This window comes from Cupressus sempervirens, chromosome 5, assembly GCF_028749045.1.
Source record: "Cupressus sempervirens isolate cs-2001-9-10 chromosome 5, ASM2874904v1, whole genome shotgun sequence".
Taxonomy (NCBI): domain Eukaryota; kingdom Viridiplantae; phylum Streptophyta; class Pinopsida; order Cupressales; family Cupressaceae; genus Cupressus; species Cupressus sempervirens.
In genome coordinates, this window is record NC_143122.1 from 965,305,570 (window position 1) to 965,332,673 (window position 27,104).

At 34.9% G+C, this 27,104-nt stretch overlaps 1 pseudogene; it reads left to right on the forward strand.

Moving 5' to 3' along the window:
- Nucleotides 1–26,872, forward strand: part of LOC149559166 (uncharacterized) — a 111,390-nt pseudogene extending 84,518 nt beyond the window's left edge.
- The last annotated feature ends 232 nt before the right edge of the window (nt 26,873–27,104 follow it).

The window sequence follows — 27,104 nt, forward strand, 5'->3', positions numbered from 1 at the left end:
GTAGTTTTTAGTCAAATATAGATATCATTTTCAGATTTGACACCATTTTGAATTGTTTTAACAAGTATACAGTTGAATTTTCAAATTTGTTTGTAAAAATAGACAAGGGAATACAAGCAGTAGTTATAAACAATCCAACCAAGGATAAAGCAACTCAGAGGGATGAGGGGGGTCTTGACCATTTATTTGGACAATTTTTGACAATTGTAGACTTGAAAAAGACACTCTTTTATCTTTATAACAAAAAATGGTTGAGGCAACAAAACCTTTGTCTCACAACTTATGTGCATGCATTCGCCTCACATAGTTGTGTCACCCCACTAGAGGGTACTCATGTTTTTGGTGTATTCCAAGGAATCAATAATATATATGTTCAAAGGTTACTCTTTAGGCAGGGGCCACTATCATATGCCACCTTCCAACATCCAAGTACATGCCTATAGTGAGGATCTATAGGAGAGATTCTTCCCCCTCCTTGCACAAAGATTATGGCCCCTTTCAAAGGTGAACTAGGTAGCAACTGACAATAAAGTTTTTAATAGGATTCCATTCACATTAATCCCTAGTGGCCTCATGAACGAGGTTAAGGCTAACATCCCACACTGACACTTGAAAATGCACACACTTGACTAGCAAGACTAGGGATGATGCCACCCAGTGTAATAGACATAACCTCCTCTTGATATGCGATATCAGAATCAAGAAGAAGAAATTGACATGGCTTTGGAGTTTTTGACTCTACAAAGCTTCTTTATTATAGTGAGGTGGAATCACCAACATTAGGTGTGTGCTCACTTGGGTCATCCCTAGATGTTGGATCACTTTGATAGGCCCTCTAAAGCTTGACTTAGACTTAGCTGGGATTCAAGGGTCCAAGTTTCTAATTTTACCAAAGGGAAAAGAGCATAGTCTTCTACCTCTTCAATTTACCCAAACATGCATAAAATATTCATCATCAAGCTAGCTTATCAATCCCAACTAGTCTTATTCCAGGATTTTGATTTTCCTAAAAGGAAAAGAGCATTAGCCCTTCATTAAGGGTGTCATTTGGGAGAACCACTACCTTTCTTGCCTCCCTTCGATACCATCTTCCAAAGGAATTTAGGGTTCTAATTTACTCTTAGGCATCACTTCCAAGTAGCAAAGAGCATAATCCCCTATTCCTTTGTCTAGAGCCCTACGAAGTTCACAAGCCCTATTAAACTATGTGTATTGAAAAGCATAGAAAAAACACATTGTTTAAGTAGGCTTGAATTGTTCTTTCAAAAGTGGATCTTTGATGAGAGTTATACAATCAAACCATTAGTATAGTTTGCATGTTCATTTCAAGGTATCTTCAACAATCATCCTACAAATCATTATTAAGTTGTTTCAAAAATTAGAAATCATAAAATAAGCACTTCAAAAATAGAGGTTAGACAAAAAATCATCAATGATAAACTTAAAATACAAATATTTAATTCTTTGTTGTCAAGTCTCACACAAGACTATGTACCTTATTGCATGAGAAAATGCTTTGCGCTGCACAAGAAAGTACTTTCACTGCATGAGCATATGCTATCCCACATGAAAATGTATAGAGAATAGCACAAAATTTTAGTTTTCTCATGTGAGGAAACCTCTTTGTGCACACAAATTCACTATTTTTTATAGACAAAAATCTAGAATGTCAAAAATGAATAAAAATGAGGCCAACAAATTAATTTCTTTGCCCTATGGTGGGTGCCATAAATGCGAGTGTTAAATATGAGCTTGTAATTCAACAACACACTTCAACATGATATTTTTTTGTCAGTAACATCTGATAATGAACATGAAATTATTAATCTGGCATGTCAACACAAGGTGATCTATTTCCTTCTAACTAGAAGGGGTTTTACTATACACTCTCAGAATCGAGAGTTCAGTAACTAGACCAAACTAGTATGAAGGATTTGAATGAATGAAAATGTAGGATTAGTAAGAGATAATTTCCATAGCAAGTCAAATTGTGATATTGCTATCAGGATTTAACTGTGTGATTTTTGAGTCAAACTTATTGACCCATGTTTCATGAGTAGTGATTCAACATGAATCCATCTCTCATGAGAATAAATGGAACACTTAGTACTCATTGGATCTAGGTGATGCTCACAGGGGTGAAGCACCGAGACTTCCCGAGAGGTCACCCATCCTAGTACTACTCCAGCCTGAGTGCGCTTAACTACGGAGTTTCCTCCATGGTTAAACCCAAAGCTTGCAACCCCATTTGCAAAACCTTCACCAAGTGTTGTTCCTTATGAACCATTCATTAGAAAGCCCCTTAAGCTCATAAATTGATAAGTAAGAGATTTTTGTAGGAAACTTCGTAGTTAACTTCATAGTTAAGCGCACTCAGGCTGGAGTAGTACTGGGATGGGTGACCTCCCGGGAAGTCCTGGTGCTTCACCCCTATGAGCATCACCTAGATCCAATGAGTGCTAAGTGTTCCATTTATTCTCATGAGAGATGGATTCATGTTAAATCACTACTCATGAAACATGGGTCAATAAGTTTGACTCAAAAATCACACAGTTAAATCCTGATAGCAATATCACAATGTAGGATTAATCTATGTTTTTGATATTTTGTATACAAAGACATGAATTAATCTAGATGATATTCAAATTAATCTAAAAATTATAATAAGAAAATTAAGCTATGAATGCATTGCAATCTAGATGATGAGTATGAAAAAGCAACAAAGATTCTAATGCAAAGTTCTTGAGTGATCAATCCAACAATGATTCAATACTCTTCATATGCATCCTCCTCAAATGAGAGGTTAGTGGTCTCTTTTATAAAATCTTGGACCTAATCAATGATCAAGATTAAACCAAGTGTATGACTCAGATTGAATGTGAGATTGAGTCCTCCATTTTTTATGGAGTTGAATGAGAAGAAATAGGAGATAATATTGATCCATTCAAATATGTGCTCATAATAATTTTTCTAGTTAATTAAATATTAGTTTCAAAATTATGTTGAGCATATTTGATTAAGTCAATATATTTAATTCCTTTTTCATATGGGATGAATTAGGAAAGAATATTGATCCATTTAAACATGACATCATAATAATATATTCTAATTAATTAAATAATTAGTTTCAAATGATATATATGCTGGAAATATAGATGAAGTAACTGGGGGGGGGGGGTTGTAAATCAGCTACCACAAAAATAAATCCACAGATCCCTTAGATATCTGATAAAACTATTTGCTGCTGTCACTCAGTAAACATACAAAAATCACTGTAACTCGATAAATGTAGTATATGTTAACTTTAACAAATCTTAAACATTTATAATGATTATCATGCAACCATAAAAGAAATAACATGAACACATGAGACACTAGATTTAACGTGGAAACCCAATATAGGAAAAACCACCAAGTAACTAGCTACTCATTTTCACTCTTCTGAAGTGAGCCCTGTTAGGAGCCAACTTGGTTAAAGGTTACAAAATACAATATTAGGTGTGACCTTGGTACAGGATTTAATCACCTTGTTAGGAGTGGCCTTACAAGAGGTCTTTAAAACAATTCAATGGAACTGTCACCTTGTTAGAGGATTTACAAATGGATGTTAAACCAACTCTACTAAGAGATTTTGGAATCACTGCTACAATGGTAAGAAAGTAACAATGAAATGACTTGAATGAGATGCAACTAAATTACTGATTACAGATCTCTATTCTACTTCATACAAGATCCTTCCTGATCAAATGAAACTTTGCTGCTCCATAAGGATATCTAACCATCCTTAAAAGTTTGCTCACACTTTCCTCTTCTAGTAATCAATACACTTGCATTCTAACTCATAATCCTAGAATTCTCAACTTGACCTTTCATTTTTACCTTTCAGATTATCAAGTCGGCTCATTTACAACTTACAATTACCAATAATCATTACCTTAGTTGGCTAGAATCAATACTTCAAATAATTAAATTTTATTCCTCAAATTAACAAAATCCTTCGTTGGCCGATCTTGCTTGCTAAACACTATTCCTAAAATGATTTCCTGTGTTAACCAACAAAAGCTCTGTTAACACTGCGAATGCTAGAAAAATCCTTTGGAGACCAAGTGAGCTCGATAAACACTAACTTTTGACTAACTTTCCTTTATTAACCATGTGAGCTTGGTTAGCACTACTTTTTGCCACATTTTCTTCAATGCCTGAGTGAGCTTGATAGACACTATCTACGTAGAGTAATTTCCAAGAATGCTCTATAGACACATAAATTTTCTTTGCTGAACAACTGAGCTTGGTAAGCACTATCTGATAACTGATATGACATTTGTGTAACATGAAAGACAACACAAAATTAGACAATTGTATCCAACAATCTCCCTCTTTGGCATTGATGGCAACACAACATGTTGTAGCACAATGAAATTTGAAAACAAGTCTTTCTCTGACAGAAAATTTTCTCCCTCTTAGATTTTATGCCACAAACTTCTCTAATGTAGTAAACTCCCTCTGTGAAGGAATTACATAGCTTCTTCTCCAAACAAAAAATTCTTCCTCAAACATATTCAAATTTTAGAAAGATATGACATTAAACTCTCCCTCTTTGACAACACATGCCAAAGACAACACATACCAAGTGAGTATCAATGTACCTTGATTACTGATTCATATGCAATGTTCCATTGATTATGCTGCATCAACTGATAGATCTTCAACTTGGTTCTTATTGATGCATCACTAAAACTTTATTTTAGTGAGCTTCAGATAGGGGAATGAATCCTAACTTACCTCTTAGATACAAGAATGCATCCTTAGGTAATGGCTCAGTGAATATGTTTGCAATTTATTCTTTTGTACAAACATATTCCAATATGATTTCCTTGTCCTGTACCAATTCTCTAACAAAGTGGTATTTTATAGCAATATGCTTGGTTTTGGAATGCATCACTAGATTCTTTGATATGTTAGTTGCACTTGTATTATCACAAAACATAACAAATGGTTCTTTGATCTCAACCTTCATGCCTTCTAACAACTATTTAAACCAAACAATATTTGAATAGTTCATTGCTGCTGCAACATACTCTACTTCTGCTGTAGATTGGGATGTGCAATTTTTCTTTTTACTTGTCCAAGATACCAACCTTTTTCCAAGAAAGAATGCTCCACCACTTGTACTCTTTCTATCATCAATGTTTCTTACCCAATCAACACCAGTAAACACTTTTAAGTCCAGATTTCCTCCAAGTTTATACCATAATCCATAATCTTCAATTCATTTCAAGTATCTCAAGATTCTTTTGATTGCCATCATATGATTTTCTCTGGGTTTTGTCGAGAATCTTGCCACTATACCAACTGCAAGAGCAATATTAGGCCTTGTATGAGCTATATATTGCAATTTTTCAATTATTAATCTATATAAGGTCTAATCTACCTCTTTTGAATCATCATCTTTGGTAAGCTTTAGTCTAGTACACATGGGGGTTCTAATTGGTTTTGAATCTTCCATACTAAACTTCTTGAGTATCTCCTTGATATACTTAGACTGAGTGATGTAGATGTCATTCTTGCTCTACTGAATCTGAAGACCAACAAAGAACTTAATCTCACCAAACATAGACATTTCAAATTCTTTGTTCATTTTCTTTAAATTTTTTTTGCATTGATTATCATTCCCTGTAAAAAAAGTATCATCCACAAATATTTCTTCCAAGACAATCTTGTTATCTAGTCCTTCCTTAATGTACATGTTACTATTATCATTAGTTCTCTGGAAACCAATCTGAATAAGGTAGTTATGCAATCTCTCATACCATGTTCTAGGAGCTTATTTTAGACCATACAATGCTTTGTTTAATTTGTAAACCATGTCTCTTTTGTTTGGATCAACAAAACCTTCAAGTTGTTCATTATAGACTTCTTCATCAAGAGTAGCATTGAGAAATGTAGATTTAACATCCATATGATATACCTTAAATCTTTTATGTGTAGCATTTGCAAGTAAGGTCCTAACACCTTCCAATCTTGCAACAAGAGCAAAAGTCTCACCATAATCTATGCCTTCTTCTTGAGAGTAGCCTCTGCACAGCAATCGAGCTTTGTTTCTTGATACCTTACCATCTTCATTCAATTTATTCTTGAATACCCATTTTGTTCCAATCACATTTTTATCTTTAGGCCTAGGTACAAGAGTCCAGGTTTTGTTCTTCTCTATTTTCTCTATCTCTTCATTCATAGCCTCAATCCAACTTTCATTTTCCAATGCATCTTTGACATTTTTGGGTTCAAAATCAACAAGTAAACAAGTACCTTTTAGCTTACTTCTTGTCATAGTACCTTCTAATTTGTCTCCAATAATCTGATCTGGTGCATGATGCCTTTTAACATACTTGGCCAATACAGGTTCCTTGCCTCTTGAATGAATTTCATTGTCATCCTCTTGAACTTCAACTTCAGGTTCTAGCTACTTAGACTCAGTAGGCATTGGCTTGGTAGCTTTAGAATGTAACTCGGGTCCTTGTTACTTAGTCTAAACTTCTTGCAACTCAGTGACTTAGGAAGACTCGGGAGTAGAAGTCTCCTAATTGAAAGATGTGCTTGGAAACATATTAGGTTCAATGTAAAAAAATCTCTTGTAATCTTTTGGTTCCTTTTTGCTTTCTTCTTCAATCCTTTCTACAAACTCATCCACTTTCACATGTGCACTTTCTATGATTTTGTGAGTAGACAAATTCAAACATCTATATGCCTTACTTTTGCAAGAATATCCTAAAAATATACCTTCATGACCCTTCACATCAAAATTTCCTTTTCTAGATTCTTTCAAGATGTAACATTTACTTCCAAATACTTTTAGGTAACTTACATTGGGTTTATAGCCATACCATAACTCATAGGGGGTTTTGAATGAGTCCTTCTTTAATTGTATTCAGTTTAAAGTATGAACTGCAGTGTTGATAGCTTCCTTCTAGTATTTGATAGCAATGTTCTTTTCAATCATTAGAGTCCTTGCACAATCCATGATAGATTTTTTCCTTCTTTCAGCTATTCCATTCTGTTCAGGAGTTCTAGGGGCTGATACCTATTGATTCCTCTTTCAATGTAAAAAATATTGAATTCATAGGAGATGAATTCACTACCTCTATCTCATCTTAGGAATTTCAATATTTTCCCTGTTTCCTTCTCTACTCTAGCCAAATACCACTTGAATTTCTCAAATACTTCTGACTTCTCTCTTAGATACATAACAGTCATCATTCTAGAGTAGTCATCAACAAAAAGAATGAAGAACTTTCCTCTAGTATAACATTCAATTTCAATAGGTCCACACAAATTAGTATGTACAATTTACAAAATATCTTTAGACAGATAATTTTTACTTTTAAAGCTAGTCTTTCCTATTTTACCAATCTGACAATTCTTGCATAAACCAACATCAGGTTTCTTCAAATTAGGAATGCCTCTTACTTTCCTAAATTTGCTTATTTTCACTATGTTATCAAAATTTACATGACATAACCTTTTGTGCCATAACCAACTTTCTTCAACTTGAGCAATAAAACATGAACACTCACCAAGATCAAGATAAAACAAGTTACCTTTTATTTGTTTGCCTGATCCAATCAGCTTTCCTTTGTCACCCAACAGTCTTGCATTGCCATGCATGAATTCCACCTTGAATCCAATATTGATTAGCTATGCCACACTCAATAGATTATGTTTTAGTCCTTCAACCCAATAGGCATTATCACATACAAGATCTTTGGTTAATGAGATTTGGCCTCTTCCTTTTATGCAACAAGGTTCATTGTTTCCAAACCTTACACTACCACTATTATAATCTTCAAAGTGTTCAAACTTGGTTTTCTCACAAGTCATATGATGTGAACATCTACTATTTATGATCCATGTATTATTTTTGCTCACATGAGAGATAAGTGCCATCTTATCTTCTTCATCATTATCAGATTCATCTTTCACAGCAATGTAAACTATTTCATCTTCACTATGATCAAAATCCTTAGAGTTCTTATCCATAAAACAAGTTTTCTTACCTTTGTCCTTGAATGACTTGAAGTCTTTCTTGCCATTGCACTTATGACCTTTCTTCTCATCCTTGCTTTTCTTGTTTGGGCACCTTGCTGCAATATGCCAAATTTCTTCACATGAAGAACATATTAGGGGAACTTTACCTTTTTGTTTTCCTTTACCTCTAGAATATTTCCTTGCAAGTAGAGCTTCAACAACTTCAAGATCACTGTCAGAACTTTCCTCTGATTCTTCTTTACTTTCTGACTGAGAGTCCTTCATTTTCTTGCCTTTTTCCTTAAGTGAATTCTTGGCTTCAAATTCAGATTCAACATTCTTGAAAGTTGGAACATAATTGTCATAGTTATCTAGCTCAAACTATGTCAATCTTCCTACTAGGGTGTTAATCATAGTTATCTTATGATTTGTCTCACATCTTCTTTCTTGAATTGCAGATACTCTAATTGCATAAATGGGAAGCAATGTTCTAAGAACTTTACTTACAACTGTTTCCTCCTTGATCTCTCCTCTAGAAGCTTTGATTACATTGACACTTGCTTTTATCCTCTCAACATATTTGGCAATTTTTTCATCCTTTCTCATTCTCATCTAATCAAATTGTCCTCTTAAACTTTCCGCTTTTGCTTTCCTCACATTGTCATCACCACTGTAGATATCCTTCAACTTGTTCACATTTCCAAGACAATTTTGTAGTCCTTGATATCACCAAATTCTTCATAGCTTAGAACAGATGCAATGTTTATCATCATGGTGTTATGAGTCTTCTTCTCAGTAATGTCATTGATAGATAATGTACCAAAAGGAGTTGTGTATTCTTCATCAAGGTATTTCAATCTTGTCTCTTCAATGAAAGCTAGATGAAGTCTCATGAGACCCTTCCATGCTAAAAAGTTATATCTGTTAAGCCTTTGAATTTCTCTCTTATAAGACATCCTGATCTTTAGCTTAGGTCCTTGAAACCCTTCTTGCAAGCACCAAAAGCTCTAATACCAATTGTTGAAAATATAGATGAAGTAACTGAGGGGGGGTGGGGTGGGTGAATTATTTACCACAAAAAAAAATCCACAAATCCCTTAGATGTCTAATAAAACTATTTGCTGCTGTCACTTGGTAAACATATAGAAATTGCTGTAACTTAGTAAATGTAGTGTATGTTAACTTTAATAGATATTAAATATTTACAGTGATTATCATGCAACCATAAAAGAAATAACATGAACACATGAGACACCAAATTTAACCTAAAAACCCAATATGAGAAAAACCACCAAGTAACTAGCTACTAATTTTCACTCTTCTGAAGTGAGCCCTGTTAAGAGCCAACCTGGTTAAAGGTTACAAAACACACTGTTAGGTATGACTTTGTTAGAGGATTCAATCACCCTATTAGGAGTGGCCTGTCAAGAGGTCTTTAGAACAATTCAATGAAACTGTCACCTTGTTAGGGGATTTACAAATGACTGTTAAACCAACTCTGCTAAGAGATTTAGGAATCACTACTACTATGGTAAGAAAGTAACAATGAAATGACCTGAATGAGATGCAACTTAATTGCTAATTATAGATCTCTATTTTTCTTCACACAAGATCGTTCCTGATCAAATGAAAATTTTCTACTCTGCAAGGATATGTGACCATCCCTCAAAGTTCATTCACACTTTCCTCTTCAAACAATCAATACACTTGCATTCTCACTCATACTCCTAGAATTCTTAACTTGACCTTTCATTTATAGCCTTACAATTATCAAGTTAGCTCATTTACAACTGACAATTACCAATAATCATTACCTTATTCGGCTAGAATCAATACTTCAAATAATTAAACTTTATTCCTCAAATTAACAAAATTCTTTATTGGCCGACCTTGTTCGATAAATACTTGTTCCTGAAATGATTTCCTATGTTAACCAATAGAAGCTTAGTTAACACTATGAATCCTACAAAAATTCTTTGGAGACCAAGTGAGCTCAGTTAAATGTACTTTCTGCCACATTTCCTCCAACACCTAAGTGAGCTTGGTAGACACTGTCTATGTAGAGTAAGTTCTAAGAATTCTCAGTAGACATAGAAATTTTCTTTGTTGACCAACTGAGCTCGATAAGCACTATCTGATAACTGATATGACATTTGTGTAACATCAAAGACAACACACAATTAGACAATTGTATCCAATAATATATATTTACTTAAACCAATGTATTTAATTCCCTTTTTATGTGTATTAGCTAAAGAGGGTGGATTTAATTTAATTAAAGTATTTAGGAATTTTAATTAAATTAATTAAATTAAGAGGTTAATTTAGCCAATTTCAATCAATATTTAGGCATTAAAATAAAGTATTTGATTAATAAATATTAGGTATTTTCTATATTTGACACTTAGGTTGAGTAAAGATGATCAAAACTAGAAATAATTAATCTTAGATTGGTTTTGACATATGAGTGTCTATACACTTAAGTCATTTACAAGTTAGAACTTAGTTCATGCTGAACAAGTAATGCATGCCAAGCATAACATGTCAGATAGTGCATGCCGAGTGAGATATTTAGTATGTGCCAGGTAAATGGTCAGTGCCAAGTCACTTAGATGTCAAGTAACTAATAGATGCTGAGTTATAACATTGAAGTTGTAGTTGATGCCAAGCATTAGGGACCTCAAGTGCTGAGTAATATAGTTTTGACATAGTTGTTTGTAATGGCAAGAACTACTATGTAAATAATTTTAGAGCTGACTTGAGGATTGTTTTGTGACCCTAGATGATAAGAATGAATCTCAATTGAGAATGCCTATGCACCACATGTAGCCAATCAATTAAAGGGAAGAATTAAGTGGAAATATGGATGAATCATTTATGTCAATTCATACCTAACCCTAAGTCACCTATGTCCTCTTAAGGAGGAAAAACCCTAAACTTGTTATGAATGTAGAAGGAAAAAAAGAGAGAAGTTTTCATACACAAATAAAGCATTCATGGTGACTAATGTATTGTGAATTAAGATACATCATAGAATCAATTAGAAGAGAACAAAGAAAAGAGGTTAGAGGATAGAAGAGATACATTTGATAAAAGGAGGATCAAGAATACATGCAAAGAGGTGATATGTTATCTAGCTACAGAGTGCTAATCGTAGGATCATTGCTGAGACATTCTAATAGGTGAATCAATTAAATCTCTTGGTAGAGTAGTCTTAACAGACTATTGTAAATCCTTTAACATGGTGCTTACTTCATTGTAAGTTAACCTTGTTTTACTAGGAACGCTTCTAAAAAGGTGTTGAAATCCTTTAACAAGGTAAGATCTAGCAATCTTGTAAGTCTTTAATAGGGCAGACATTTCATAGGGTAGATCATGTTTCATGATCAAATATTGTAACCTTCATTTGATACACTTTACAAATGTAGTAGTGAAGATTTGTGGGTGTCATTCCCACCCAATTTTACCTTCTCATTGGAGGGTTTTTGGGTAACCAAATATCTTGTGTCATACAGGTGTTGAATGTTATTTTCTTTCATACTATGGATGAATATGTTTAGCTAGCTATTTCAATTTACATGCACAATTATGAGATGAATGTGTAGTGAATGAATTTATGGTTAAAATTTTGAAGGATTGATTCACCATCCTCCCCCCCCCCCCCCCACTAGAGTTTACTTTCCCCATTGTATTTCCAATAATTAGTATCATAGCATAGTTCTTTGGAAAGGAAAGGTTTACAGCTTTGAGGAAAGATCTTGAAGATGGAAGTCTATAAGTTGGGAAAGACTATTGAGAACCAAAAGATTGAGATCTAGCTTTCCCTACATCAGCTGAATGAAGCAAGAGGTGAGTTGAAGTGATCATTGAAGAGAAGGAAATAGATAGTGTAGTGCCTCTCCCATTTGACTTCTATAAGTCATCCTGATGGATGCTGTAATATCCTCCCCTGATTTGAACTTTGACTTGCAAAAATTTAACTTAAGGAATATTGTCAAACACTTTGTATGCAAACTCATAAAGCTAATTTCCTCAATAAATTGCTTTCCAATGAGTAGATTTACGAACAACTATGAAGTGACATTAAAATGCATAATACACATCATAACATTTTCACAAACACTTGGCACACATTCAATAGTATATGAAAAATCTAGAAACTCTTTCAATCTGCTAATAAAGGGTGATTTTTAAATGTAGATGTGCACTTACAGCTGCCTTAAAGGCTGCAACAACTATTCAGACTTGTATTCAACAATTATTATGCAAAATATCAAAATTTGACAGAAGAAACCTAGAATTAGTTGCCGTAGTATTTTGCAGATGTAGTCGGCCAGCCCTCCAAACTTCTAATCAGCCGAAAAAACAAGTAAACTTGATACCAACACTGTTCATGCCGTATTGTAGCAAAATACTGTTAATGTGACACTATAGCAATAACTAACTTCAGATCTGCACCTCAAACCCTTGTAAATTTCTTTATGCAAATGCCCCAAATGAAACCCAGTGTGTTTCCTGAAGTGAAAACACCCTTGATCCTCCTGACTGTGTCTTCCAACAGCGAAGAGAATGCTAGCAAAGAGGGATTCCGTCCTCCAAGCTCGATAATGAGATATCCAACAACATACCATTAATCTTCATCCAAGCATACAAAAAAAAAGCTCTTCCATTTCTTTTATAGTGTTCTCACAAGAGCTCAATCCTTCGTTTTCTCAATGTGGGATAAAACATAACTCCCTTTATGTACCTTATGTCTCCAATGTGTTATAAAAATAAAGGGAACTCTTTTAATTTAAATATTTCCCACAAACTATAGTCTATGCATTAATAAAGTTAAATATTTAAATTTAACTTTATAAAATGGCTTTATCAATGCATAACAAATCTTATCAATGATAAATAAGTCTTCCTGTCGATTTTAAACAATTACCAGCGACATACCACTGTGACTGAATGTCTGGCCATGTCCAAGATGACTTACTATAAATAGTAAGTATGCCCAAAGTTGCCTCAGAACCCCTCAGAAAGACCTGCAACTGAAACTGTCTAGGCCAAATGGCCTCTAAGCCCCTTTAATGTCCTAGTTAGCCTACGGGACTATGGGGAAATAGGCTAACGACAACATCATGCTATGAATGCTGGAAAGGGGACATTACAGATGCAACCTTGTTGATCTATCCTTGAGAAGGGATCATGATTGGGATCATGAGTGGTCTACACCCTTGAGGTGTTTGGATTTATGCTACTGTTTCAGTTGCTTTGATTATGCTTATGGCTGATTTATGAGATTATGATGTGTTAGATGGTTCACTAAGGTTTGTGCTAGTGGTTACCAGGATTGATGTGTTATCATGAGGTTATTTTGTGATTATCATGAGATTTGTGCAGAGATTGTGTTGGTGCTCAAAATTGCATTCTCATTTTGAGTGCCTATTTGAAATTTTGAGTCAAATCAAGCCCCATAAATGCATATGTACCTGGCTATACCTTTGAGACCATTGAGGTGTTTAATGCTTCTAGCACCTTATATTCAATATATCCACTCGTTCCATGAAGTTAAACTGATATTCTGAGCCATTTTGTGAGGTCTTGTTTTAATCATTTGTCAAATCTGCATTTTCACCCAAGTGTCAGACAACGATAGGAGGCTGTGTTTGCTATTGAATATCTCACACCCAGAATTGTATCATGACCCACCACTTTGGGAATATCTAGTGTCTATACTCAAGAACCTATGTTTCAGATTTTGAGTTGTTTCAAGTTTGTTTGACTAGGTTTTGAATCCCTCAAAGTTGGTCAGTTATCAATTTCATGCTGATATGAAATGTTCATAATTCTGGGAAGCCTTGTTTGACGAATTGTAATTTTGACCCAATTGACCCAAATGTTGAAATTATTTTTGCATTGAATTTTAGATGTCAGAGACTTGTTATGATTCAAGTTTTAGCTTATGACGAATCTATTTGATTAGTTTTGAAATGCAATTTCTATCTTTTTACTGGTGTCATAAAGTGCAGATTTGTTGGAACCCCAGTTCGTGATGTCATATCTTGAAATTCATGATAGGTGAGATCAAATGGATTGTACCACTGTGTTTTTGTCCAAAATAATTTAAGTGTGTCAGTTTTCAAGTCATGATGAATCCATTTGCACACTTTTCCAAGTCAATTCCATTTGCAAAAATCATTTTCTACCATTTATTTCAATCTACAAAATTCAAATAGCCCACTTTGATTGCTCGCCATTTGTGTCCCATGATTTTTCATAAGCCTAAATCCTAGATTTATACTCAGCTCATGATAGAGAACCAATGCCCCAGTTTTCATCCTCCCATGTGTTAGTTTACCTAGAACCCAATTTAGTGTTTTCTGATATGTTTTGTTGCAAGCAGTTCAGAGAGGTCAACTTTGATAGAAAATATCTTTTGACCTCAAATTCTTCATGAGACAACATTCAAAATGGTAAAAATATGTGAAACAAAGAGCTAGTGTGTCAAATTTCAGAGCCCGGTCAAAGGTTCAGGTTAGTTTTTAAAGCCAATCAATGGACCTCTTGACATGAAATTCATAGTTTGTAGATTAATGGTAAAATGATCTTTCATTGATGGTTCGGTGTTCAAACTTGTTTCTAATCAGTATGAGATGGTTAATGGATCAATTTTCCAGTTCAATCATTTGAAAACAATTTTTTTTTTTAGCCGGACCCACTTTGGGGCCCGACTAGTTGCATCATACTGATTAGATATGGTAAAGGAAGATGTTTTTAAAAGATGTAATCATTCTTTCAATGTTGATGTTTTTGTTTGTGAACATAATTGTGAAGAGTTTTCAAGCAACAATCAAAGTCATAATGTTAAGATGCTTGAAATATTTTTTGTCACTATATCCATCAATTAGTGATCTTCCTTGGATTTTTAGAACAACAAATAATACGAAGATACATCAGGACTACTTTGGCGATGTGGATTCAATCTTCCTTTCTTATTCTATGTATAGGAGGTCATTCATAAAAAATGTTCAAATGACATTTGTTAGAGTTTGGAAAGTTTTGGAACTATGCTTCCAGCTCTTGGTTATAGAAAACAAGCAACTCAACGAGAAGTTTTTTATAGGTTTTTTTTTACTCTCCAAAGTACTTCAGTAGCCAAGTTCAAGTTTATCATGTAATACATTATTTGCATTGGTGCAATCTAGTCACCATAGCTTTTGAAATTATGGACTCCTCCACCAAATTCATCTAGAAAACTTCCACCAAAGTTTGGCTACGACATTGAAAATGGTTGAAGAGGTTTGCATGGCAGTTCAAAAACATACTTGGTCTGACGAAAGGAACAACAAAACCAGACTATGCTTTTTGTGTTAAAATATCAATAGATGCACCACTTAAAGAGATGATTCCTCCTGGTTGGCTTGTGATGCTCACACCTCTTATTGTTGGTATCTTATTTGGAGTAAAGGCGTACTTTCTGGTGCCCTTGTCTCAAGGGTTTATGTTGCCATATCAACATTCAACACCACAAAATCTTGGAGTTTGAAAAGAGTTGGAGGGAAATTCACAATGGAGAAATTCGAATAAAGGCAAGGGAGATGCCTTTGAAGGTCAAAAAACCAAGCCGCAGTCAATTAAAGAGAGACTCACGTGATTAAAGGGGAGGTCTATGATTGGTTGTAGGAACAATCAAAAGAAAAGAAAAGAAAATGCCATAGTATTAGACCTGCAATTTGTAACAAAGAAGACCAATAGACAAGGGAGCCACAACTTCCAATTTTCAAAAGAACTACCAACACATCAGTCAAATCCACCAGCACATTAGAAGAAAACCCTGTAGCATAAAAAGTCACAAGAAGAGGGACAAAACTTCACATGACAGGAAGCCTCATAGTTTGAAAGGAGATGTCTACAAAAGGAAGAAGATCACGTAGGTTAAAAGGTCGAGCATCAACGCATGAAAATGAGAAGGCCGCAATCAGCTAGGAGGAAGCGACATGAAACAGTGAGAAAGAAAGACAACAAAGGTGCCATTTTAAAAGGAGGAAGGATTCGGTTATGGAGAGCAATTTAGGCTCTTTGATTGATAGAGATGTCATTTATTCGAAGCTACATGAATTTTATACCCCTGCTTCAGAGCACAAAAAGAAAAGCAAAATATATTGTGTTTGAAGAAGCTGCCAATGAAAAGAATAGAGCCCATGCATAGACTTGTTGAAAGTCACAGCTTTTTTTTTTTGAGGATGGTTTCCCATGCTAATGAAGGAGATTGATAAATATTAAATCACCCACCTGTTACCATGGTGGTTATGAAGGTCGATTATGATGCCTTCTTCTTCGTGAGTGATATTGCCACGCTTAATACTCAGATGGAGATAGTTTACCCACCTCAATCTACAGATTTCTTCGCATCTCTACAATGCCTGCGAGATCCTCATCAACATTTTCGTGGCACGAGAGAGTACCACCATTTTAACCCTCTACCAAAATATGGGAATTCTAAGAGGAGTATTTTCAAACTTTGATCCCACATTCGTTGGACTGGGAGCTTTTTAAAAGTTTATATACAATAGCACTCAATTTGTAGAGTGTCTTAAAGACACTACCTTTTGAAAAGGTAGCACCCATGTGGTGGATCCATGGATGACATCAACTGGGTCAACTAAGAAGAAATTTTAAATAGAAACGCAAGTGCGTTAATGTGTCAGAGATGGCGCACGATCTTACCACGTGTCCAGATTTGAGGGCTGGCTCACGCTCACATTTCCAAAGTGCGAGGGGGATAGATAATGCGAGATTGTGGGTGATTGACATGTGGTAACATGGGTCCCAGACGTAGTGACATGGAAGAGATGTGCAGGTTCAAGCAGACGCACAGGATCGTGCCATGTGGCAAGATGGATGAATAACACACCCTCGAAAAAACAAGATGCTCACTGGTTAAGTATTGCGAGCATGCAAAAATCTGACATTTGGCAGAGTAGGTCTCATGTGTGATGAGTTGGCACTGACATGATGAATGATGTGGATTGAGTAGCCAATTATGGAGTGACATGTGACATCCGATCAAAGGAGGTTTGACCCAAATTCAGAGGGTAGGGGAAAATTTCAAAGGAATAAAAAATATCTTTTTTATTCATTTTTCTCAGTGGGCAGTGGGTATGCAGGTCAATTTTTTTTAATCAAAAGGGCATTTAATCTAAAGTTCTAACTTTAGATTAATTTAAATTTTTCAAATTTTAAATTTCAAAGATGTTTAGACCTGATTTTTTATTGCAGAGGAGTGATTTCAAACTGTGATTCTAGGGGTTTCTCATACTCAAAACATAGACTCTAATATACCATTAGAATTAGAAAAAGATGAGTTATCCATTTTTGGAGCTTGTTTTTACATAGGATGTCACTGGTACATGCTACAGGAGGTTTTGTCTCTTAGAGTGATTTGCATGTTTTATCAGGTGTTTCAAGTCACCAGTTGTAGAATTTAGTGGAAAAACATCATAAAGTATTTAGTGACTATTGTATCAGATTATTTTGAGATTTTGTGATGTTTTGGCTTCAATTGATAAATTTTCACATATCTGGGTTCAATTATTAGATAATTTGGCAAACAAAAGTTTTCATCATTTCGGCAAAGATATTTGCAAATCAGTTACAAGATGATGATAAAAACCATATCAGATCAAAATGGTAGAGAGAAGAGAGAGGTGATTCAGTTGCAAGAGATTGAATTTCAAGTGGACAGGTGGCAGTTGCATAACAGATCCAAGAATTCACTTCTTGCTATATCTTTCTGTCTTTCATCTATTGTAAGGGTTCTAGTTTTTCACTGTGAGACCATTGTTGGTAGGAAATTTTTAGTCATTCTGTGAGACCACTTTTTGGATCTAGAACTGTGATTCTACCTTCATTTTTCAGCAAATCTCTCTTGTATGAACATCATTAGGAAGGATAATATAGATAGTTCAGATTTGTTAGGTGTTTTCATGTTTTCATTTCATGCATATGAATGTATTGTTTCAAGGAAATTAATAAAAAGAAAAAAAAATTCATTAGTTTCATTCTGATTCTCATCTCCCTTTATTAGTGATCTTCAATGTTTTATGATCTTTGAACAAAGAGCTTAGGTTGTAGTTGTAGTCCCTTAAGGCTGTATGTTATTTCATTATTGCTTATGACTCAAGAAGTTATGTAAATGCTTTAGGGAATTAACAAGGTTGTAAGGTTACTAATGGGGATATCATGTAAGAATGAGGTTCAGATTGAGCACAGATGTTTATTTACAAGGTAAATAGATAGATCACATATCTAAATATATGAATAAGTATCAGATATCTATATGTATGCATTTGATTCATGGATTTAACCAATGGATTAGGCACTTATCAGCTACAAGATCATTAAGTCTTACTGTTGCATATCTAAGGGTTTGTTGAATTCAACATTATTAATCAAACATTCTTTCCATTTTATGTTGAAAGAGCTAGAATAGTTTAACCCTCACTCAGCTTGTGCATTCCATAGAGTTGTAATTTGCTACTACACTTATATGCTACTACATAGGTTATTAGGAGATATAAGGGTTTTTATTTTCTTTGTGACATTCAGGGATATGTTTTGCACTAGTACGATATCAATTGAATCTAAGGTCCACCTGCCTAGGTTTTGCAGAGCCTGAAGTGAAGCAGGGTCTAACCTTATAGTTGGCATGATGTCTAAAATTGCATGTTGAAAATGGGAGATAGCTGCCCCTAGATATGTCATCTTCTCATTGGGATAATTGAAAACCCTCCAACATTTTCAAACACCAACAAATTGCACTATGTACTATTACCATGCTACGTTGGACTAGGTTCCTATAGCAGTGGTTACTCATGTTTATGACTATGCTTGCTTATGTGTTTTAAGTTCCTTTACATGTTGTATAAACTACCATTATTAGATGCTTAAATAATTAGAAATAGATTGTCCATGTTGGATTCATTGGTTATGCATTGCATATATTTACCTTGTTATATTTTGATTCGAGAGATTCTTGTTACTCATGTTATGTTTTGTGTTTGAGATGACCTGAGGGTCAGATGGTATAATTGGATTTTAGTATCATAGATGTTAGACTATTATGATGTTTAGTTGATCATATTTGCATGATGATGCCATTATGAGATGATAGTATGTTTTATGATGATATCTGGTTATTTGGTATTTGGACATATCTTTGATCATGTTATGTGATGGATTTAATGCTATGGTTATTTAATTCATTCTTGCTTCATTATGCTATATGCAAATGTGAGTGATGTGTTAGTGCTCAAAATTGCAGCTCCGATTTTGAGTACCATTGAGTGTTTAAGCACTATAAATGCTTTTAAATGCATATGTACCTGACTATATTTTTGAGCCCCATGAGGTGTTTAATGTTTCTAACACCTTGTATTCAGTGTGTCTATGTGTTTCATGAAGATAAATTGCCATTCTGAATCATTTTGTGAAGTCTTGTTTTGAGTATTTGTCAAATCTGCATTTTCACTGTGTCAAACATTGACTAGAGGCCTTGTTTGCAAGTGAATATCTCATACCCAGTAATGTTTCATGACTGACTACTTTTAAAGTGTTTAGTGCCCATATTCAAGAACCTATGTTTCAGATTTTGAGTTGTTTTGAATCCATTTGAATAGGTTTTGAATCCCTCAAAGTTGGTCATTTATTGATATTATGCTGATGTGAATTGTTCTAAATTCTGGGAAGCCCTGTTTGACTTGCCATAACTTTGACCTAGTTGACCAAAATGAGAAAAATCCTTTTGTATTGCATTTTAGAGGTTAGAAACTTACAATGTTTCAAGTTTGAGCTTATGAAAAATCCATTTGATCAGTTTTCAAATACGATTCCAAATGCAATTTCTAACTTTTTACTAGTGTCAAGAAAGGCAAATTTATCAGTACCCCTATTTATGATGTCATATCTCAAAATTTGTGACAGGGGAGATAAAATGGATTGTACCATTTTTTTGTACTTTGAAAATACTACAAGTGTGCCAATTTTCAAGTCTTGATGAATCCGTCTGCAAACTTTCCCAGGTCCATTCCATTTGCAAAAATTGTTTTCTTTCAAGTGTTTCTAGTCTGCAAATCCAGGTAACTCACTTTGCATGCTTGCCAAATGTGTTCCATAATTCAGCATGAGCCCAAATCCTAGATTTATACTCTCCTCATGAGAGTGAACAAATGCCCTAGTTTTTGTTCTCCCAGGTGTCAGTTTACCCAATTTTCAAAGCCAAAACCAAACACATTTTCCAAATTTTAGACATGTTTGTTTGTAGGTGATTTTAAGTAAGCAATATTAGAGGTCAATATTTTTTGACTGAGAATTTTTCATGAGACGAGATTTGACATGATGCAAGAATGCATAATAGAGAATTAGTGTGTCAGATTTTAGAGCTCAGTCAGGTGTTTGGATCAGTTTTTAAGGCCAGTCAAAGGACCTCCTAGCATGAGATTGACAGTTGGCAAAAAATGGGTAAAGTGATTTTCAAAAGTTAAATTAATGATGAGATTGATTCAAATTATAATTAGGCATTCAATACATCATTTTGAAGGATTAGGCATTTGAAACAACTTTTTTTTAAAGTCAAACCCACTTTGGGGCCCGACTGATTTCATTAAATCAACAGGATGCTAAGGTAAGGAATGCTACAAGGTTAGGATGGAAAATTTAATGATTTCCACTACAATACTAGATCAGTGAAGTCAAAATTTGTCCATTTTTAGTTAAGGAATCTTTTTTGATGTCTTTGGACCCATCACACCTATGAAAGAGGTGGAGAAGAATCCATGGGAAGTGCAAAAATGTCTAGAGAGAATTCAAATTAGCATGATGTGTGTTAAGAACAATCTTATGGTGGCTGGTGTATTTGAGGGAGAAATGATTTCTAAGAATTTAGATAGCAATGGAGTGTCCTACTATGCAAAGATAACTCATGATGAGAATGCCATTACCAATGCTAAGGTAAGGAATACTACAAGATAAGGAAGGATGGAAAATTTTATGATTTCCACTACAATACTAGATCAGTGAAGTCAACATTTGTCCATTTTCAGTTAAGGAATCTTGTTTGATGTCTCTGGACCCATCAAACTTGTGAAAGAGGTGGAGAATAATTTATGGGTAGTGCAAAAAGGTCTTGGGAGAATTCAAATTAGCACGATGTGTGTTAAGAACAATCTTATGGTAGCTAGTGGATTTGAGGGAGAAATGATTTCTAAGAATTTAGATAGCAATGGAGTGTCCTACTGTGCAAAGATAATTCATGATGAGAATGCCATCCCCAATGCCATTGAGATCTATGATAGTACGAGTAGTGAAACACAATTGATGACCTCAAATAATGATTCTGTTGCTTGAATTTTTGATATTGAGACATTTTTCTACGTGGGCATTCTTACTATCCTTGGGCTGTGAATCATACGTTTATTAGTCTCGATAAAAAGCTTGTTTTTGTTGTTGGAGAACATGCAGATGGGATGCTTGTAGATCACCAGAAAGGAAAGGTGGTTGCTACTTTATGAGGACACTTGGATTATTCCTTTACATCTAGATGGCATCCAAATGGTCACTATTTTTCCAGTAGAAATTAGGATACCACTTGCAATATCTGGGATACCAGAAACCTGAGCTTTGCACTATCAATCTTGAAAGGGAAAATTGGTGCTATCTGCTCATTGAGGTTCTTGACTGATGGTAGTTTTCTAGAAATGGCTGAGCCAACTATTTTGTACATGTGTTTGATGTTTTACATAACTATGAACGAAGTTAGGAAATTGATCGCTTTGGAGAGATTTCTCAAATGTCATTTAGTCCAGATACAGAGTCTCTTTTCATTGGAGTAGCTCAATGAACTTGTTGGTGTTTGAAAATGCTGGAGGGTTTTCAATTATCACACTAAGAAAGTGACATGTCTAGGGGCATCTAACTCCCATTGTCAACATGCCATTTCAGACAACAGGCTAACTATAAGGCTACACTCCTTCTGCACTTCAAGCTATGCAAAACCTAGGCAGGTATACCTATAGATTATTTATATGGTACCAATTATCAAAGCATACACTGAATCTAATGTAAATAAGATGAAACCCTTATATCTCCTAGTAACTCATGAAATGACACAGATCTGTAGTAGCTAAATGCAAATCTAGAATATTCACAAGCCGAGTGAGGGTTAAACATTTAGGTCCTTCAACATAAAATGTAAAGAATGTTTTATTAAAGATGTTGAACTCAACAAAATCCTCGGATATGTAGCAGTAAGACTTATTTATCCTATATCTGATTAGTGCCTTAACCATTGGGAAAATCCATGAATCAAATGCATACATATGGATATCTGATATTTATACATATATTTAGATATATGATCTATCTATTCAACTTATAAATAGACATCTGTGCTCAATCTAAACCTCATTCTTACCTGATATCCCCCTTAATAAAACTTGCAACCCTATTGATTTACTGAAGCATTTACACAACCCCTTGAGTTATAAGCAATAATAAAACATCATACAGCCTTAAGGGACTGTAACTACGACCTAGGCTCTTTGTTCAAAGATTGTAAAACATTGAAGCTTACTAAGAAAGGAGACAAGATTCAAGATGAAACTAATGATATCCTGCAATTCTTTGTATTAATTTCTTTGAAACAATACAACCATATGCATGAAATGAAAGCATGAAAAACACCTAACATATCTGAATTATCTGTATTATCCTTCCTAATGCTATTCATACAAAAGAAATTTGCTGAAGAATGTGGTTTCACAAAAAAAATTGGAACCCTGCTGGTATTACCCAGAGAAAATTGCCAACCACTGGATTTCTTAGTAACAAAAAATAGAACCCTTACAATGAGAAAGAAAGGGAATAATATAGCAAGAAGTGAAAACTCAGATTTGTTGTAAAGATGACATGTGTCCACTCAAAAATCCTTCCCAAGAAGATGAAAAACCTCTTACTACCCCCTCTCCTTAACTGCATATCAAGTCCCATGATTCTGGCCCTTAGAAGCATAAAGAATATCAGATATTTGGTGATGAAAATGTAACTTCTTTCTAATGTTAAAAAATAAGTCACCAGGTAAAAGTAAAAGTTAGTTCAATATGACTTCAAGAAGTGAGTAAAACATTTCAGAATTGATTTTTCTCATTTTCAGGCTTCAAAAGATCCTCAAAATTGCCCTACAACCAACTCTGACGCTTCATGATCAAATATGCTCATTCCACTGAGAAAGCTCTGGGGATTAAAAAAAAGACTTATAGCTCGAATTGATGAATACTTGTGCATAATCAAATTCTAAAATGAAAAATTCATCTCTTCCCAGTTTCGATGGTATATTGGAGAGTCCACTTCGATTAAAAAATACTCCTATTATGGCCTTTTGAAGTTTGTACCTTTGTTCTATGGTTTGAACAATATTTTACAAAAAATTTAACATTTATATAGTTTAAACCATATAAAGTTTCAGACTTTGTTTAAAAGATCTCTAGACTACACATTTGGAGAAATTTTTTAAAGAATTTTTTTTGTAGCCTTTGAAATTTTCCCTCTCAAGTTTCATTCTGGGTCAAACATATTGACCAACCTATGACACATGTCAACACGAGATTCGTCCATCCTATCATTGTGTCAGTGACACATGTCATCTTCTCGCTAACTCGCTATGGTAAATCTCATGCATCTTTTTCTTGGCAAGTTAGCGATGACGCTCTGATCTAGACATGTGTCACGATCTCGTTGCAATTGGTTTGAATTCACCACATTACCTCCTCCTTACTGCCACTTGGTGCAATCTGATTCATTGTTGATCCTACAAGCGGGACCCACACTAACTTATTATCCCCTCACCAAACTTTGAAGGTTTTTTGGAAACTCGCTACCTTGCTAGCCAGAAAACCTTGTATTTTTTGGGTAACAAAGTAGCGAGGTGCCGAATTCTTGAGTTTCCCAGTGCATCCTATTTTTGTTGACATCATCATGCTTGGACTATGTTTTTGTTCAAAACTTATGGCCTGTTGCCTTCACAGCTCAACACTTGAGTTGAACCCACCACACATAGCCACAGTCTTGCCTTTTGAAGGCCCATCTCTTAATTCACGTTGCATTTCATGTAGACTTCTATTTGAACATCATAAGACATATCCGCATAAAAAATGTGGGATATGATGGAGCAAAGGAGTTTTCAAAGCCTTAGCTAAAGCTTGCCTTTCTGCACCTTCGATGTTGCTCTTGGTTCTGTTGACTAAGTGCTAGATTGCTCATTTGGGCGACTTTCAGTATATACACACTGATTTTCCCCTTTTTTATTTACGAGTGCCCTATCTTCACATAATGGTGCATACATCTTTCCCAATGCCAAGATTTTAATTGTTTATAACTAGATCTACTGTGCATGCATGGGGCTTGATTTGAAACTATCCCTTGCACATTTTAAAACATGAACATTGCCCCTTTTCACTGTGGGTTTCTCTTAAAAGTTGACTCCCCTATTATCTGACATTGACTGCTATTTATCAATGCCGACTCCTTCAAATGATCGCAAGTTTCCCTCATGCTATTGACATTTCTTTCGAATGTGTACTGCTCCCTTTGTGGCTTTAAACTCTTCCCTAACATGCCTTTGGCTACTTCCAAGCTACCTCTTTCTTTTCTATATCTTGCTTTGGCGTGAGCTCATTCCTATTTAGTTGCGTGTTCTTTTCTTAATATGCAGTGGCTTCTAATTTGCATGTGCTATGGTTTCCTTGGTTCTTAAGCATGGACACTCATTTTGTTTGGCTTGAATTAGCTTCCAATCACTGGCGGATTCTTTCATGATTGGCCTCTTCACTTTATTAATGCAGGTTTCCCTTTTTAAAACTAGTGCCTATTGCTTATGCTGTGAAACTCTTTGAAAAAGCGTGAAGACTTATCTTCTAAATCTACGTCCTTCTTCATTTTCAACTTGCATGGGTTTTGGCTTTTGTGGCATCAACTTCTCTTAAATGTGTGATTCCATGCTATTTGAAATTCTCTCAACTTGCATTTACATACCCGATGCCCCTTGATGCTTTTTCCATTTATGTGATCTAAATAGTTTGCCAAATCTTTTACTAGGTACTCGCAAATACTGCGGTAATATCTAGCCTGCTGGCTTAAAGGAGCAACTTGAGTGACAACCTGTGAGGCCAAATGAGTAAAACTACCCATTGCCTTTGACTCAGCCCTTATTTATCTAAGAACACTGCCTCTTCATTTTTCTCATAGAACATTTGATTTATAAATGATGATTGGCACACAATCATTTTGTCTTTACAAATCATCATCATCATTATAAACTTCTCCTTAGAACATCATCAAAACCTTACATTGTTCATGTCAATCTGATGTAATTTAGTAGGACCCTAAAGTGGGTCCGACTAAAAACAATTTCATTTTCGAACATTTGAACATACAAAAATAATCCATTCACCATTTGATACTGATTCAAACCAAATTCAACTGTTGAACAATCAATTTGAAACTCATTTTACCACTTCCTGTCAAACTGTCAAATTGGTGTCAGGAGGTCCATTGATTGCCCCTAAAAATTGACTCAAACCTTTGACCAGGTCCTAAAATTGAATACACCGATTCTCTGTTCTACACACTTTTACCCCATCAGATATCATCTCATGATGAATTTCTAGTCAAAAGATATTGACAGTCAAAGTTTCCTTCTTAGATTTACTTGCAAGAAAACGTTAGAAAACAACAAACTAGGTTTGGATTTGGCCTTAAAAACTAGGCAAATGGATACTTGGGAGAAAAAAAATTGGGACATTGGTTCTTTGTCATGAGGACATTATGGATCTATGATTTAGGCTCATGAAAAATAACAGGGCACAAATGGAGAGCGTTCAAAGTGGGCTACTCAGATTTTGCAAATTAAAACAATGGCAAGAAATAAATTTTTGAAAATGGAATTGACCTAGGAAAGTGTGCTAATGGATTCGTCATGACTTACAAACTGACACACTTGGAGTATTTTTAGAGGAAAATACAAGGATAGAATCCATTAAACTTGACCTATCACGGATAAGGAGATATGATGTCCCGAATAGGGGTTCCAATCAATCTACATTTTAAGGTACTAGTAAAAAGATAGAAATTCCATTTGGAATCGCATTTGAAAATTGGTCCAATGGATTTGTCATGAGCTGAAACTTGAAACATAACAAGCCTCTAATGTCTACAATGCAAAGAAAAAGGAATTTTCACATTTTGATCAGCTGGGTCAAAGTTATAACATGCCAAACAGGGCTTCCCAGAATTGTATGCAAAGTGTGACTGTATGAAAACAATAACTGACCAACTTTGAGGGATTCAAAACCTAGTAAAAAAGACTCAAAATGACTCAAAATTTGAAACATAGGTTATCAGGTATGGATATTAGATACTCCTAAAGTAGCAAGTCATGACACAATTTTGGGTGCGAGATATTCAATAGCAAACATAGCCTCTTGTCGCTGTCTAACACTTAGGTGAAAATGTAGATTTGAAACTAGCTCAAAATGAGACTTCATAGAATGGCTTAGAATGTCATTTTAACTTCATGGAATGAGTGGACGGGTTGAATTAAGGGTGTTAGAAACACTAAACACCACTTATGCATTAACTCAACAGTAGGGTACATAGGCTTCACAAAGCATTTATAGGCCTAATTTTTCTCAAATTTTTTGAAATGTGACTAAAAATGAAGCATGCAATTTTTAGTCCCAATAGAACCTATGGAAGCCTGCTTGAATATAATCATTGCCCTAAAAAATTATATCTTGATTCAATGTTGTGAGTTTGCAGAAGTTGTAAATTGCAAGCTGCCTCCATCGATACCATGGTTGCCAGAGTACATCATAAGCCTTTAAGTAGTGGTTGGAAATAAGTTTGATGAAGGCCTATATATTTAGTGGAAGTAGAGATCCATGCCAAGAGAGCAGGTAGGCATGTTAAACAGAGACCCACGCAGGTGAAAGAAGCCCACACATGGCATGAAGCTAAAGGAACGAGCTTACCTTTTATCTCAC